The sequence below is a fragment of the Parasteatoda tepidariorum genome, chromosome 6, assembly GCF_043381705.1.
Source record: "Parasteatoda tepidariorum isolate YZ-2023 chromosome 6, CAS_Ptep_4.0, whole genome shotgun sequence".
In the NCBI taxonomy this organism is placed as follows: domain Eukaryota; kingdom Metazoa; phylum Arthropoda; class Arachnida; order Araneae; family Theridiidae; genus Parasteatoda; species Parasteatoda tepidariorum.
The window spans coordinates 16,626,330-16,643,595 of NC_092209.1; the positions used below are offsets into that span (position 1 = coordinate 16,626,330).

Sequence of the window (17,266 nt, forward strand, 5' to 3'; positions counted from 1 at the left end):
TTAAATGTATTTAGCCAAATTAGGTATTCATCATACATCATCATTTTTAGAAAAATAGAATTCTAGTTGATTTAAAATAAGCCAAGTGTTCTTAAGTTGCAGGAATAGACAAATGAAATTTTAGATATTTCTTTAGCTATTTTACTTCTTTTATTGAAAAAATTGAAAACAATTCCATTTTGAGATGAAAATAAAATAAATTTGAAAGTATTATCAGTAACTAAAAATATTAAAAATTAGCCAAAGAAAGTAAAAACACATATGAAATATTACATTCATTATTTTATCCCTCTTATCAAAATTGGTAATAAAAATTTAGGTCTCGCACATTGCTTAAAATATGAAGAAAAAAAATGTGCACCAATTTTACTGTAGACAGATCACAAAATTAATATGCTTAGCTTTCCAATTAAAATGTTAAATTCCTGAATTTTATATCTACACTGTAGAAAACAGTCAATTCTACAGAAAGAAAATATACATATTGTTTGCTTATTTTTACGGAAAAACTGTTTAAGGATATCGATTTTTTTTTCTGTCTTTAACCGTTAACCACGCGCCGTAAAATAATTCTATTTCTTACAGACATTCCTCGTATATTTGAGAATTTACAGATGAAAAACTGTTTTTTTTCCCGTCACAAAAGAGTTTCTCTCCATTTTTCAAACTAATCATAAGCAGATAAAAACTGTAAATTCAAAATCTAGTTTTTGTGTGCATTTTTGCTTAACATACTATAATTTTATATATATTGTAACTTTATAGCATATTATAACTTTATATATATACGCTGTAATACATCATGACATTTTACAGCGTATTAGTTATGTTACGTTTTTGCGTGATTCAAAATATGTCTTATGTTCATGGAGAAACTTATAAAAGTGATAATGAGTGAGATGAATCGTATTTCCTGAATATGTGCTAAAATAAATAAACAACTAAAATCTAAACAGCCTTCAGTGAAATAACTAACTAAAAATTTTATAGTTAAAAGCAAAACAAAAAATCAATGTGTTCTTAATGACAGAGTTACAAAGAGTTGTTGAAAAGAAAATTACATTACTCATCTTTATGAGCGGTGACGAATTATTGCGAAAAAGTTTGTTCTTCAACATAATTAAAAAAATTTTAAATTCTTCGAAGGACTTTAATTATTTACTCACATTTGAATGAAATCAAAAATCTATCGTTTGTCAGTATAAAAAATTTACTTCGAATTTCTTAATGGAATGTTTTTAATGTGCTTCTATAGAAAACAAAATGCGTGTTAATTACAAGAACATAATGTGTTTTGTAATTTAACAGAAATTGTGCCCGGAATTTTTCAATTTTAATTGAAGGTCATCAGTTTAAAATAACAATGCAAACCTTAAAATTATTGAAATTTTTCAGTTAAATGAAAAGCATGCGTCCAAATCAAGGTTAACATTTCGCCAAGGTCGATTTTTTTAAATCAAGTATTAAAAAAAACACATTGAAATTTAAAGAATATGTTCATTTACAGTTGGTATTAACTTCACAAACTGATTTTACTTTTTAAAAGAATAACCTTTTTAAATGTAATTTTCTATAAAATCATATAACTTTAGAAACATAATAACAAATTATTCTTCAATCTTATACTATTTTCATGTTACTCATTTTTTATTTGAACGGATTTTTTAAGTTTTATCTGCATGGTTTGTTAAAGTTTATTATGAATCGAAATGAGGAGGAATATCTACTTCTAGTTTCAGTTTTTATAAAATGATGACTCTTAAATATTAGAAATTGGCAACTTTATCCTTAAATTTGTCAAAAGGGACGAATTTAAAATATCTATATTTTAAAAAAAACTTAATAGATATGTAAGAAGATTTCGAATAATGTTTGTTTTTATTTTTTTCACTGAATGAAAACTTTTTGCGCTTACAGTCGAATGGTCGATTGAAATATATTGAACTTAAGGTTCTCGTTCATAAATGATTTTATTTTGCACTTAATTATAATGATATTTATGGTTCAATTAGACATGTTCACAGCATTTTATTCTTCTTTTTGCGTTTAAAAAGTAAACTCGGTTGCTTCGATTAAATGGCGACCCAAACTATAAAATTTCCATTAAATAGTAACCCAAACTATAAGAAATTTTAAAGTTAAAGTTACCTGCGCTATGTAATACACGTACTTTCTGAAAGAATATTACACCCTTCTTTATATGACAACGATAATAACGAAAAAAATCGTTAATTTTAATGCAATATAGGAAATTATTTTAGTGTAGTAATAGCATATTTTAGTGCCCTAAATTATAAATTTTTGGTGACTCTTAATTCTAAATTTTAAATAAAGCAAATAATTCGACTTACCTTCATAAGAGATGTGTTTCCCTTTCAGTGGTCAAAGTGTATTATGTCCTTCGAGAAAATGAATTCCCGTTAAGTGGCCTCTGCCCTCATTTTTCTTACTGACCTCGTTTTCCTTAACTTGAATTTGGCTCAGATTTTTCCTCATTACCTGATGGAAGTAATAAATTCTGGTTTCTTGGAAGAATTCTTTTTTTGTAGATAACAACATTGTGGTACTTTATCTATGTGGAATTGGTAATTTTGGATTCGTTCGAAAATAAAATGAAAAATTTGAACATGAAGGTATTAAGCTGACAATGTTATAGTGACTACGTATGTGAAATTAATAAATGCCGCAACGTATAAAAAGGGAATTAAGATTCTTATACATAAATTGTTGAGAACCTTATTGTGGTACCTTATATGATAGATATCGATAAATATAAAAGCATTATACAATGCAATAAGAAATTGGGCATCTAAAAAAATAAATAAATAAACGATTGACTAAATTTTCTTTTGCTTCATCTTACGTGAGAATTTTTTACAGATATTAGATACTTTCATATCGTTGATTTCAAATCTGCAATCAATTTCTCCCTCCAAGTTAAAAAGGAAATTTTAAACGATATTTTTAGTCTATTTTTTGTCTTAATGTACAAATTTAAAAACGCTATATGCAGCAGGCGGATGCAAAAATATTGCGAAAAACTTCTAGAATAGTTAAATCTCATCATCAGAATTAAAACTGCATAGGAACCAATTGCTCGAAAATGTCGTCATATACCTCTAGGAGCGCTTCTCTACCATGAACTATTTCGTGTGCTTCTGAGAGCAGAAACTGGATTCGAATCCATATATTTGGCGTGTTATTCCAGCTGCTCTAGCCACTGAGTTATAGAAGCTTTTTTTTGTTCGAAATTATTGCATATATTTAAGTACTAAAATCATGAGTTGTATGGACGGTTTTTCAACTTTTGATTTTAATTTTTCTAATTATTGTTTGATGTTTGTTTAAAAACTTCTAAGTCTATTGTTAGTCGCCCTTTATGTAGAACGGCTAAAGCAAAAATTATAAAAAAACATTAATTGCAAGTTTTAAAAGATCCTTATAAAACTTCAAATGTTACACAAAATATCAAATTCTGATAAAATGCTATTTCCGATAACAGTATTTAAAATATTTGTTTCTAAAATGTCAACTTTTACTTTCCCTTATTCTTTTCTCTTTTTCCCTATTCTAATGTAAATGTCCCTATTCTAATATAATCTAGCTTTGCTTATTTACCAACTCAAACAGAATGAAATAATTCTGAAATGTATATACAGAAGTTTAAACTGCTTTACATAAGCAAAGATAAGTTTTAATTGATAAAAGTATCTAAAAAAAACTTTTTTTTAATTTTTGACGATAATGAATTAATAATCGCTTGCCTAGTTGCATTCCGAGAAGAATATTTAATGACGCAAACCTAAACTAGCATATAGCCAATACTTGAGCTAACTAAAGGCTTAAGCATTTAAATCATTGCTGTACCTTAAGTGAAAATTATTGCGACTCATACTCATTTTTCATTCTAAAACAAGCAATGTCTCAGTCCTGTATATTTGTTGCAAATTTCTTAATAGAATAAATTCTAATTCTATATCTTCATATCTCATTAAAAATAATGCGTTGATTCATTTGAGTCATTTAATTTTGATTCAAAAATGAATTCTAAAATATTAATAAAGTATGGCATATGTGCAATTTATTTAAAAATGCGAATAGGCGAGTTTAAAATGTCAATTATTGAAACGGAGTATAAATGTGAAATAGTATTAATGTATATATAAATGATTAAATGTTGACATAAACTGTTAACATGAAGAATTCTTCATATTCGACATATTTTTGCACAGATTTTTTTCACACAATAAATTAATTTTTGTCTCATTTGAAAATTTTCTGTTTTTTATTAATCAGCTTTAATTGTTGTTAATGTAATTGGTAATAAAAGAAGCATATAAATGAGAAAAAAAGTCTGTTTCAAAAGATTAAAAATATTTTCGATCGTCTGCTTTATTTCAATTACATTAGCCTAAATCGTGAGCTTATGTATTTATTAACTTCGACTTTCATTCAAATTGGAACTCCGAAACAAGGCAATTTCAAATAATGTGACATCTAATCATTTCCTCATTAAACGAAATCACGAAAGTTAAATTAAACCGATGTTGACGACACCTCTTTCAAACATCGTGAACTCCGCATATGTTTGGAAATAAATGAAAACAGTCACGTTAAGTAATTGCTTTTAAATTGGCATCCTCTGAAGTACTACGTTAATTTAGTCGCCAAATAAGAGTTATTTACTCTCATTTTCCCCTCCAGGAGGGAAAAAGTTCGTTCAACTTATAATCATTGAATATTGATAACACATTCTCCCTTCCGCCTAGTGGTCATCTCTAAAGATAAACGTGTAGAAATTCTATTGTTTGTTTACATTGTTTTAACATTGTTTTCGCTACTTCGTATGAGAAATAATGAAAAGCCATTCAGTGACATTCATTAATCATTAAAGTGAACATCTTAAATTGTCCAAAGGCATTTTATCGTGAATATCGTGTCATTGAAAGTATTGCATTTACCTTGTTTGGATCGGCAATGGCTTGAAGACAGTGCATTTATTTTGGAGAATTTTTAATTGAAAATTGTTTTCTTTCTTAATTTAAACTGATTTAATGATCATAATTGTGACAGTTTTATTGGAAATTTATAAATACGATATTAAATTGCATTTGGCATTAAATATTTTATGATATGATTTGATATGATATCAATGAATCCGCCTAGATTAGATGAATAGATTGGATATGATTTCTGATTATAATAACTTTCTAATCATTCTATTCGAATATTGATTCACTATATAATTATTTTTATACATGATTGGCGTTAAGCAACCAATGCAATTCTGAGTTTACGACTATCAATCTTCAACTTCGCTGCCTTATAATTGTGAGTCTAACCCAGAAGATCAGGGAACTTCTGAATCAAACATTGCAATTCGACGAGGACTTTTTGAGGGAACTATCCTGCATTTGTTCCATATGGAGAGGAAAATTACGAAAACCTCCCACGGTTAGCCAGATGGTAAGGAGATTCGAACCTGTGATTCGACTACCACTGAGGGCCGACAGGCCTGTGTAGGGGGCAGGGAACTGTCCTTGCATCAGAAAGGTTATGTGTTCGAATCCCGGGAAAGATATGGATTTTCTTTCCTTCTCTGTACTATCTGTCCTTACTGTGGGAGCGACGTTGGCCCACCTAATATGGTGCCCCTGTAAGAGAGGTCAGCAAAATCGTCCTGTAGATGCCTGAATTGGTGGATGTTAACACAGGCAGGCATTAGGAGAAAAAAAACTACCACTGAGGATATTTTACGGCAACACTGTGGTCAATACGAGCCGGATGCGGAATTCGTCTCAATCAGCTATAGCTGAGAGACGAACCTGGATCACCTCATTGAAAAGAAAACGCTCTATCCCCTGAGTCTCCACAGCACTCACTATTTAATTGAGAATTTTCAACAAAAAAAGTTTAAAAAGTACAACAACAAAAATTTACAGTTTTTGTTTTACCGTTGTTTACTTGTTTATGATAGCTCTCAAAACTTTCGATTTTTTAACAAATGCCTTAATTTAGTTTTACGAACTAGAAACTTCACTTTCCAATAAACTTAAAAGTAATATAAAATGTAAACATTTTGGCAGAAGAAAAACTAACATTTTGTTTATTTGTTTTAAAAAATTAAATGGTCGTAATTTAATCAAAAAAGTTTTTAAATTTAAAAATTCAAAGAATTTTTTAGAAACTTTTTTAATATTTCTTACACATACGATTAATACAATTATACATTAGTACAATGCGAGGTAAAAAAGTTTCATACAAAAACGTAATAATGATTACTTTCATTTATTGTCGCTGATACAACACTATAAACTTTTGTGCAAATAAAGTGAGTGCCTACTCACGTTAATAAATCATTGCTTACTACTCTTCCAAATTTAAATGGAATAAAATTTTAATATCAAATAACATTTAAACAATAGACTTCTACTGAACTTAAAATATAATATTCGGTTAACGAACGTCAACTTTTTATACTAATGAATCATAAGAATTATTAATGGTATAAAAATGCCCGTATGCGTTTTAACTTAATAGATAATCTCACTTCATCAACATATTATTAGAATAGTGTAAAAGCAATTAGTTGCAGTAGTAAAAGAAATTAGCAAACAGATAGCAACTGTTTTGTGATCTAATGTTCGAATTCTGTTGTGAATATCAAATCTGTTGCGAAATTGTTCTGTGAATATCAAATGTTCGAAGTGCAAAAACAACGTCAAATATGTTTCCTTATCAATAATTATTAAAACTGATAATAATTCACATAAGGAAAAACATAAGATTGTGAATTATATGCAATATTTTAATTTACTAGTCAAGAGGAAATAAATTATTTAAATCAAGGGAGGAAACATTGAAAACCTAGCCTTCACCTTATGTAAATTCTGCAAAAGATTTCTTTTCATATAATTGATGATACGTTTTGAATTTAAATAGTTAGTTGAAACCTAAAATTCGATACGAATTTAATATTTAGATTCTGACACTTACCACAAATTTTTTGTCTTAATATTTTTTATTTTTTTTAAATTCAGAAAATTTTTTACTCGTGTTGTTAGTTAATTAGGCGTTATTCTTTTAATTTGCTATAAAAAGTCGTTGCTCAAAAGAAAAACAAATATACATTAATACTGACAACGAAGATACCGATTACGGTGATGTTTACATAAATAACTAATTGATTAAAATATATATTTATAAAAGAATTATTACAGAGTTCTCTTCACTTATGAAAACACAAATTTTACTCTTTTTACTATATTACTTAATTTTGAGAGATACTTCTTTGCAATAAAAAACAAAGAATTTGTCAAGTAAATTGAAAGTTAAAATTACGTTTCTTACAGCACAAAACTAATTTGGTGGGATTTTGCTTTCCCTAGTAAAATTATAATTTTGATCTTTAACATCTTATTAACTAAATTTTATTAAAAAAATTCACGTGCTATTCTTTCCTCTGCTAACAAATTTAAAGCGTGTTTACAACGTTGTATCGTTTAAATTTTTTTTAAAATTTAATATGATGTTAAACTGAACCATACTATAGTTCATACTATTCTTGATTACGCTATAGTATGGCTCAGTTTTAACTGAAACTTGTTTCATTTTTTACGCCTTGTTAATGTAGATGCAAATTTGTACCATATTATGGTATAAAAAATCAAATGTTACGGTTTAATGGTGAACTGATTTATTTGAGAATGTATTCGAGAAAGTATAAAAAATAATATGAGATGTTCACACTCTCGGTGTCTACCTTAATACAAGTCTATATTAATTTTCTCTACAACTTAAAAGAAACAAATCTAATTTAGATATTTAAAGCACTCCTTAAAAGAAAGAAATCCAAATGAAATCAACGATGATGAAAATCTATTTTTTAATAAAATTTTTTTTAATTTAAAACTAGATTTATTATGTTATAGCAGGCATAATGGAACATAATTTTTTTTGTGAAATGAAAGGCTGCTTCAACCTGAATACTTAAAATTAGCATTACAATGAAATTCATTTACATAGAAATATTTTAACATAATAGGTGACAATAACACTATAAATAACATTTCATTGCTACATTAACCAACAAAACCTTTTCTAAATGGCTAACAAAAACGTCAAGTCAATTTGTACACATTTTTCGAGGTAAGAACAAAAGGTCTTATTCAATGCAAATAAATATCTTCAATGTTCCATTATTCTTCCTTAACAACATTAAAGACTCTAGAGGCTACCTCAAAGGACATTAGAATGCACTTTAGACGACAAAAAAGATACTAACTAACGAACGAAATTTGGAAACCATTTGCTGGGATATTTCGACATTTTGAATAAAATGAGAAAAAAAATTCATGTAAAATCGTCTGCTCTTATAGGAAAACTCAGAACAATGGTTGAATTATTATTCCTTTTTAATACTTAAATTAAATTTAAAAAACACCAAAAAGGGTAACTATTATTATTAATCAAAAGTCGGAAGCCATTTGAGTTACTATTTATACAAAATGTCACAAATCAATGAATATGTTAACACCATTTTTAATTAAAGTTTCCATACGTATTGTATTTACAAAAATTGATGAATAACGCCATTTTGAATGAAGTGAAGACGTTTTCGTGTGTAACATATCGTCTGCCCTTATAAAGAAACTCAGAACAATAGATGAACCATAATTTCTTTTTTTTAATATCTTAAGTGAAAAATATTTGAATTCTTGAATGGATTTTATGAAAATTTGGAAAATTTATCTGAGTATTTGAAGCACCAATTGACTTTGGTAAAAAAAAATTAACAATAAAACAATGGTACGTAAAAGCCCCAAAATATTCTTTTATAGCCGAGAATTTGCATTTTAGTATAGTTATTCTAATATGAAATGACTTCATTTCGGGATGAAATAACTTTTTTTAGTTCCAAGAATACTTATTAGCATTTTTATTGTTGCGTTGAAAGAAAGTATCGCACTTGAGTTCAAAAAGCTTTTACGGTGTCTGTCATTTAAATGTAATATAAGACTAGAAATTAGCATATTCTTAGAATGTTAATGGAACATTATTTCATCTAGATGTAAGATGTTTCTAGAATATATTTCTGAATTCAAAAATACCTTGTAACTGCTATTGAAATAAAGAAACGGTTACTTATTCGCCATGGAATTTTTCAAAAGAATATTATTATTTTTACAAAAGAATATTAATACATGAATATTTGTTTTAGATATTGATCAATTCTGTGCAAATTAAAAACGATCTTAGATTTTACTAGAATTAATAAGAAATACATACCATAATAACATACATAATATATTACCATATAATAATACCATAATATCATCCATACCATGAATATGTATAAAACTATAAAAAATAAACTTTTTTTTTTCCTTTGTAAACTTAGAATAAAAAATAAACTTCAGGTTTTAACACCTGTCACTTTTTATGCAAATATCAACTAATTTGAACCACTCCTTATTTGTGTTTAAATCACTCCAGCTGCCACTCTAATCCATCAAAACCTGCCCAAAAATAATCTTCTTATTTTATTTAATAATACGTTTAATATGATGGACTGCCCAATGTTTTTAATTAAATTAAGCGCTTTGCAACATTTATTTAACCACGCATGACAAAACGAAGCTCTTATTTACTTTAGTTTTGATTGATATTCAATTTAAGAGAATGTAGGAAAAATGTAATTTTCCATCCTTTTTTTTTTGCTGTTAAAAACTTGTTTTAAATTATTTATAAAAAAAATCGCATTGTTCGCGATATATATGTAATATATACATATCTAAATGAATGCAATTTTTTTCCAATATATTCTTAATAATTACTGATAACTTTATAAGAAAATAATTGTTTGAAACAAAGAGATAGATAAAAACTTCAGAGTATGAAATTTTAGTAACATTTTAATGAACCTTTCCAGAATATAAACAGCAAAACGCAGTTGTAAAACACATTTTCTAATTAAAAACTGGTTAATTTCCAATTAAAAACTTCTTAATTAACTGGTTAACGCAGTTGACCTTACTATGTTTTTGAGCCCAATACTTTGTGCTCAAATACATAGTATTCTACTATCTTCAGTGTACTTCTATGTCAGTATGTACTTGTCTTCTCTCAAAGTTTAAATATGAACATATTATCAAAATATTCTCCCATTTAAACAATTCGTGATGTGTAAATAAAATCTTAGTGTGTATTCTGCAAACAGTTAGTGAATTAATTGATTAGTTCCATGGAATAGTTTCTTCTTTTTAAGAAAGTTGCTCTTGCATTAATTATGCCTTCATTTAAATTTTTTTTAATAATTTTTCAGAGTAAACACAGTCATTACTAAATTAATAATTAGTGTAAGGAATCTGTAAGAGAAGAAAATAAAATTGATACAAAAATTAATAAGTATGAAAGTCTAGACGTAATTTCATAAATATTTGATAAATAAATGTATATGTTTAGCCATTCGAAAACTGAATTTCTGTATTATGGATATCATTGTATTTAAATCTATCAAATTACTTTGTTTTGGCAGGAAGAAAAAGTGCAAATGTATGTTTTTTTAGATTTATTAACTACAAAAATGATTGAACTCACTGCAACGTTCCTTCTTCAAACTATCAATTATTGCGTTCAACATAAATTCATGGCTCTAACTTATCAGTAATTGAACTCTAAATAATAATTGAGACTTATGTCTTGCTTCGAGCAATAATTTCATCTTTCATCTCCAGAGCAAGTCAATCGACATAGCTGCATTATCAACACAATTAAAGTTCTATTATTATCCTGCTAATGATTAGACTGTATCATTAAGTAAAGAAAAATACATTAACTTCATTTTATTTTGTTTTCGTAATTTCAATTTTTTGAATTCCTCCCAATATGCAATCTAAGAAATAAATGTACCAATATAAATTAAGAAACAATTTTTAATGAAGATAAGAATCGAAAATGCCAACTGTGACTAATTTATTTTGAGGCTAGTATAAAAAATAAATTACGGAGAAAAAAATAATTCTCACAAAAAGAATCTATGGAAGTCATAACCTGTTTGGTGATTGTGAATGTTCGTGCCTGATTTCAAATCCAATTAAATACAACTCATTTTCATTATAATTATGAGTTATCAATTTTTTATTATTTTCTATAACCGTCTTTTAACGTTCAACACACTTCTAAATTATGTTCTTCTTTGTACAGAAATGGTGTGGTATTTCTTCAAAGAAAGCTTTAAAAAAAGTTTTGCTTTTTCTTATGTTATGATTTTTTCCATTTGTATTGTTTTGCCGGGAAAAGAAATGAATTACCCGGAATGTACCATCAGTACAGGAATCTGGTGATAATTTCCATCCCCTTAAGATCTATGTCAAAATTGTGAAAGTGGTCTCACAAATGAGGAGTGCTGCCATCTTTCCGGGAGGTTTTGAGCTAAGACGTATTTTCACCATGGTGGTACTCTCTGGTCAAACGAAACGCGCACTTTCCTGAATTAATTCGCAAAGGCTGGTATGCTTGGCTTGCTTGCTCAATTGTCCAAAAAAATGCAACAATATTTCGCCGGTCATGCAATGCAATATTTTATATCTATTCCTCTTTTATGCAAATCATATTACTCAGACAAAAATTCAGAAAAGTTTTAAAGTAAATATTGATATAAAAAGTAGTTTCGTTTTAGTAGTAACTATTTTTACAGTAAATCATACCATTCGATAATAGTAGGCGTTTCTTTCATTCACTATAACGTCACAATTGGTTTTCCAACAGATTTTAGCAATTTTCAAAATCGGGTACATTGTGTGACGGTATGGTACAAGGCTTAATGTGTTTAGCTTTCTAAACAGGTCTCCCGGGTTCGAAATACAGCTGTGACTAGCAAGATCTTCATTTATATTTATTTTCTCTTTTTATTCCTAAATTTTTGTTGTAAATCTGGAATTTCCAGTGAAAAGTATTAGTATCCTGGAGCAGGTATTTTTTACTTTAATTTTTGTGAAATATTTAGCAGTACTTCTGTCATAACCTAATGTATCCAGAATATTTTAAATTCTAATTTTGAAAATCTAACCATAAAAAAATTTATTAACATTTCCCATGCAAATCTGGTAACAGCACAAAGTAAAGAAAAAAGATCACAGTTGACAACAATGGCTAATTGTTTTGATGCCACTGTATGGAAACAAACTACGGAAAAAAATAATAATTTTAACGATAAAGATCATCATGCATTTGTCGACAACGCAAACTATAGATGAATTTTACGAACGAAAACTGTGTCTAATTGTTTTGATGCTACTGTGAGTAAACAAACTACGGGGACAAAATAATTCTGACGAGGAGAATCCATGAGATTGCACCTACAAGGTTGAAGTTAAGATCACTATCATGGGGATAAGGTCCCCCCTTGAAGGTGAAAGTCACCTCTGCTGCGCTTTTTACGCATCTATGGTTGATTGATGAGTTAAACTTAGTTGATTAGAATTCTTTCCAAGAAAGGAATTATCAAGATTTATGACAAGCAGGTAGTGAGATGCCATGCTAATCAGAGATGGGAGCTATTTCGGACAGGCAAGAATTCAATGGCGCCTCATCAGTTCTGTGTCATAAATTATTATAAATTGCGGGCTACTGGTCAATTAGTCATTGTAACGGGTTCTATATGAATGCATATTTAATAATTAGTATTCCAGAAAGGATCTCAGAGTGAAAAGAAATTAATCAATCAGTGTGAGAAGAATGCAGGTTTTGTGATAAGTGAATTTTGTGAAATTTTTTCTGCTGTACGAAAACGGGTTTGCTTATTACGTATAGAAAAAGTTATCGTAGATTGAAATTGTGATAAGCAAATGATAATATAAGGGTACAATTAGCATTGGATGTAAATTACCTATTCGTTCGAAGATGTTATATAAACATTGAAAGATTTTCGATTTAGGGACGCATTTTATTTATTTTAAACAGTTTTGGATTTTTAATATACAGTTACTCTATAACAAAAAAATATTATGTAATTCTTTTTTTTTAGCTTTTTAAATAATACACTTTATGTGTGAAGAAAATTTCATATCAATATGATCATTAATATTAATACGATTAAATTTCGTATCAATACGATTTTTGAATACACTAATTTACAATAATAGCTTACAGTCTTTGTTAATTTAGATATATTTCTGAAAAACAATAACAAATCAATTTTGATTATGTCGTCGAATAGAGAGGAGCTTCTTTGACCCAGAGGTATCGCAGTTTTGGAGGTAGCGGGTTTGAATCCCACAGTAACCCTGGAATTTTCTTTGCGCTGTCCTTCTCTTATTTGTGTTATCTGTTTTATAATTAACACTGACTTATATTCCGTTCTTGTATTAAGTACACAAGCCTGAACGTATGTGTATAATAATAAATGAATAAAAAACGAATATAAGAAGAATATATTTAACAAGAGAAAGTGCTCTTATTATAAATTAACGTACGACAAGAGTTAGATTAAATGCTTCCACTTAATTACAATAAAACTGATGTTTTAATTTACAGTTTTATGCAATATAAAGTTTTATAATAATTTAAACATTATATTTTGCAACTTAATGGAATGTCTTTTTTTCTTTTAGAAGTCATTCCTATATGACGAATATCTTAAGAGATTTTCAAACGAAGAAGTGAACATATTGCAGGTAAGTGTTTTTTTTTTAATTGTTTAATGATAAAAATTAAAGAATGCAAGCAACTCTTTTGTTTAGGCTCGCTATAGTGTTGTTAATACTTCGGTTTGTTGATGAATGTCTTGCACGTGACCAGGCCCACCCAATGGGAGTCACCTGGGTCAAACCCTTCCGAACGTTTGTCTTCCAAAGTTAGCAGACAACTCAGTAACAAGATTTTTACACAGTTAAAAACACGTTACGCAAGTTTGTTTCCCCCTCTAGTATTCTGAATATAAACAAAAAAAAGTGATCGTATGAAAGAAATATAGCTACTTGTGTTATAAATGATTTGGAAAATTATGCTAATAAATCAAATGGAATTTTTTTTTCAACTCTTCCATGGTTTTTTTCCATTCCTTTGCAACATGATATCGGTTAAAATTTTGTAGATGAAAAATGTACCGCTTTAATCTTTCATCATGTACTTCAATCTTTTATCGTGTATTATATAAGTAGTATAAAAAAAAAGAAAGTAAGTTACTGTGGTATAACTCTATTTTATAACGTTAAAGCCTTTTCTCAAAATTAATTTGTAATTAAAATTTTTTTGAAAAATCTTTAGAAATATACTGCTAGGAACGATGAGAACAGAATATCCATTAATTAAAATAAGAAATATCTAATAATTTTTTGCTTCGTTGTTCTGTTTTATTTCGTGTAAACTGAAAATCTTTCATTATAACGTTTTTTTATAATGTTTAAAAACATTTTAAAGTATTTTCTTCAGAAAATTGCATTTTGTATTATGAGTGCAAATATAAAAATCTATAGCTAGGCTCTCAATATTCAGTGCAGTGTAGAAACAATTATAAAATTGCAATGCAGTGAAGTGTGAAAACAATTATAAAATTTCTTACGCAACAATTATTAAAATCTCAAAATGCAGTGTAAAAACAATTATAAAATTTCTCATGATGAACAAAAAAAGGAATATTTAAAGTAGGAAGTACCTATTTAATTTTTATTTTACGTTATATAAATACAAAAATTCTTGAAGGCCCCTAAAAGTTTATACTTAAATCTTTAAGTGATTTTTTAAAACTTGTGATATCCTACGAAAAACCCTACTTCGTTAAAAAATATTATTATAAAATTTTAAAAAACTAGTTTATTTGTTTTATTATATGTAAAAACTTATATAACTAAAAAGAAAGTCTATTTTTTTTGCATACTTTTATTTGAATGGCCATTCTTAGGTGAAAATAAGGCATTTTTTGCATATACGTTAAGCACTGTAAAAAAAATTCTATTGCTTAAAAAGAAATATCTTTTACTGATTTTTATCATCTACCTTTTTATCAACTTTTATCAACTATGCTTTGAACTATTAACTTAAAAGCAAGTGCATCCACTACTGAGTTAGAAGCAGATAAATTTAAAAAAGCAAATTTTTAAAAAACTTCCGCATTTGTCTTTGCCAAAAAACATACAAAATAATTTAATTCTTCTTTTTTCTCTTAGTTTGTAGTTCAAAACATGCTTGCTATAATCATAAACACTCGTTAAAAATTGAGGACAATTAATTTTAAAAACAACATGAGATATCGTGTTTAAGGTGGCGTTAAATGTGAAAAAATCTGCTTTTGAAATAAGCCCATTTAAAGCCTTAAAATCATAAGTCAATCCCCTGCTATCACCTCGCACAGAAACAGCTACAATTTTGTAAATAGTGAGAGTACAAAAAAAAGTAAAGTATTTTTAGAAAACTAAGAGCGCAGGTTTTCTAAATTTTGCACGAAATCATGATTTTGCACTATTTTGATACCTTAAAATGCTAAAACTTGAAGATTAAATTTGAAAATTCCATTCTTAGTTAATAAATTCTAAAACTCTTATTTATTTTTACATTTTGCAAGAGTTTTTGAAATTACGATTTATTGTATAAATTAGAACTCTAGTGAGAAATCTTTTGCAATTTATTACTTTTGTGTATTTTAAAATATTTGCGTTTTGACGTATTTATATAGTTTGAAATATTTACGTTTAAAACTAAAATATTATGCTTAGAATGCAATGAATTTTCGAATCCTTCATTTACCTGTGCATCTCACAATAATTTTTATAACAATTTATTGGCTTAACTAGAACTCTAATCAGAAATCATCTGCAATTTGTTTTTTGACTATGCAAATCTTTTTTTACGAATCTTTTTTCTATCCTTCCCTACAAATCTTTTTTCACTCCTTCCTATAAATCTTTTTTTTTTAAATCTTTCAATTTTTCAACCCTTTTTCAGAAACACGATGCTTCATTTATCAAATATCGCTTATTTTGTATTTAAATCTGTAAATGTCAGAAATAAGAATAACCAAATCTTACGCCATCAAATTTTGAAATAAATATTACAGTTGAAATTACAACTGTATTCGTTACTCGAAGATGTGCTTAACAATCACTTTTCAACTCCTCGCTGTGTCCTCCAGCTATCAATTCGCTTTTGGTGCTTTGCGTCCTGCCTTCCTCACTAGTAAAAAGACAGACTATCTTGTTTTTGCTTTTGCCTCGCTTGATTATAAATTTGTGATCCCTAATGTGCATAAGAATTCTAAAATATATGTTAAGGGTGGTTGGTACGTATTACTTTGCATAATACTTATAATATGAACAAAAGCTCGATCATTTTACAGCTGTTTCAATTGCTTATAAACAAATGTTCGCTATTTCTTGCAACATTTATTCATAGCATTAAAATGCATCATGACATTTGGCATTGTATTTTCATGAGTATAATTTTGAAAATCAAAAATGTTATTTAACGTTCGGACCCTAATTTTATCGTTTTAGTCAATAATCATTTTAATTCATTGTTTTAAGGCAATTTAATGATTATTTCTGCTAACGCAATTCGAAACCTAAGTTAGAAAAATACTTAATGTCTTTAAAAATGTAATTAAATTTAGACCCTTTTTAGTCCCTTTTATGATTTAAAGAGTAAAATGAATGAAACAAAATTCTAAACTGAAAAAATGAGTTCATTAATTTTAAATGATTGCAATTTAGAAATAAATATACCACTCACAGAAGTTGATGAGAAAGGAACTTATTTTACTTTTATCTTAAAGGCTTTTTAGAGTGTCAAAAAAAGTAATTACTCATGTCCTTCATTTAAATTCTACACTTATTTTCATTTTTTTGATTACGTGGGGCATTTATATAATAGGTATTTTAATTGCGATTCAAATAAGGATTACGTCTTAAAATCATTAGAAATATATTCAACTTATAATTATTTTCTTAATTTCTCCTGATGAAACGCAAGGTAAATAAATAACTTTTCCGCTACTTACAAATACATATTTTTTTTTATTTCTCTTTTAAGTTCATAATTAAAATTAAAATTGTCCTTTGAATAATTAAAACCAAGTCTATTAAATATTAAGTAAAAGTCACGCACGTGAAAAAATAATTGCTAGTAAAAGAGTTTTAAAAAATAAATCTTTCCACGTCTTATGTGGCTTTAAATCTTTATAATGAAACAAAAAAATAAAAAGGAAGTGTTTTAATTTTCTGCATAATTAATGTTTCGTTGGCGAATTTTATTTCTTCTGCGTTTTAAACTT

The 17,266-nt window shown here is 27.6% G+C and overlaps 1 protein-coding gene across 1 annotated transcript in view; it reads left to right on the top strand.

The window, feature by feature from the left end:
* Positions 1-17,266, top strand: part of LOC107444068 (mucin-22) — a 70,644-nt gene that overhangs the window by 11,112 nt on the left and 42,266 nt on the right. The window contains exon 2 of the mRNA XM_016058143.3: positions 13,614-13,676. The gene's annotated coding sequence lies outside the window, so the exon portion shown is untranslated. The remainder of the gene's footprint in view (positions 1-13,613; positions 13,677-17,266) is intronic.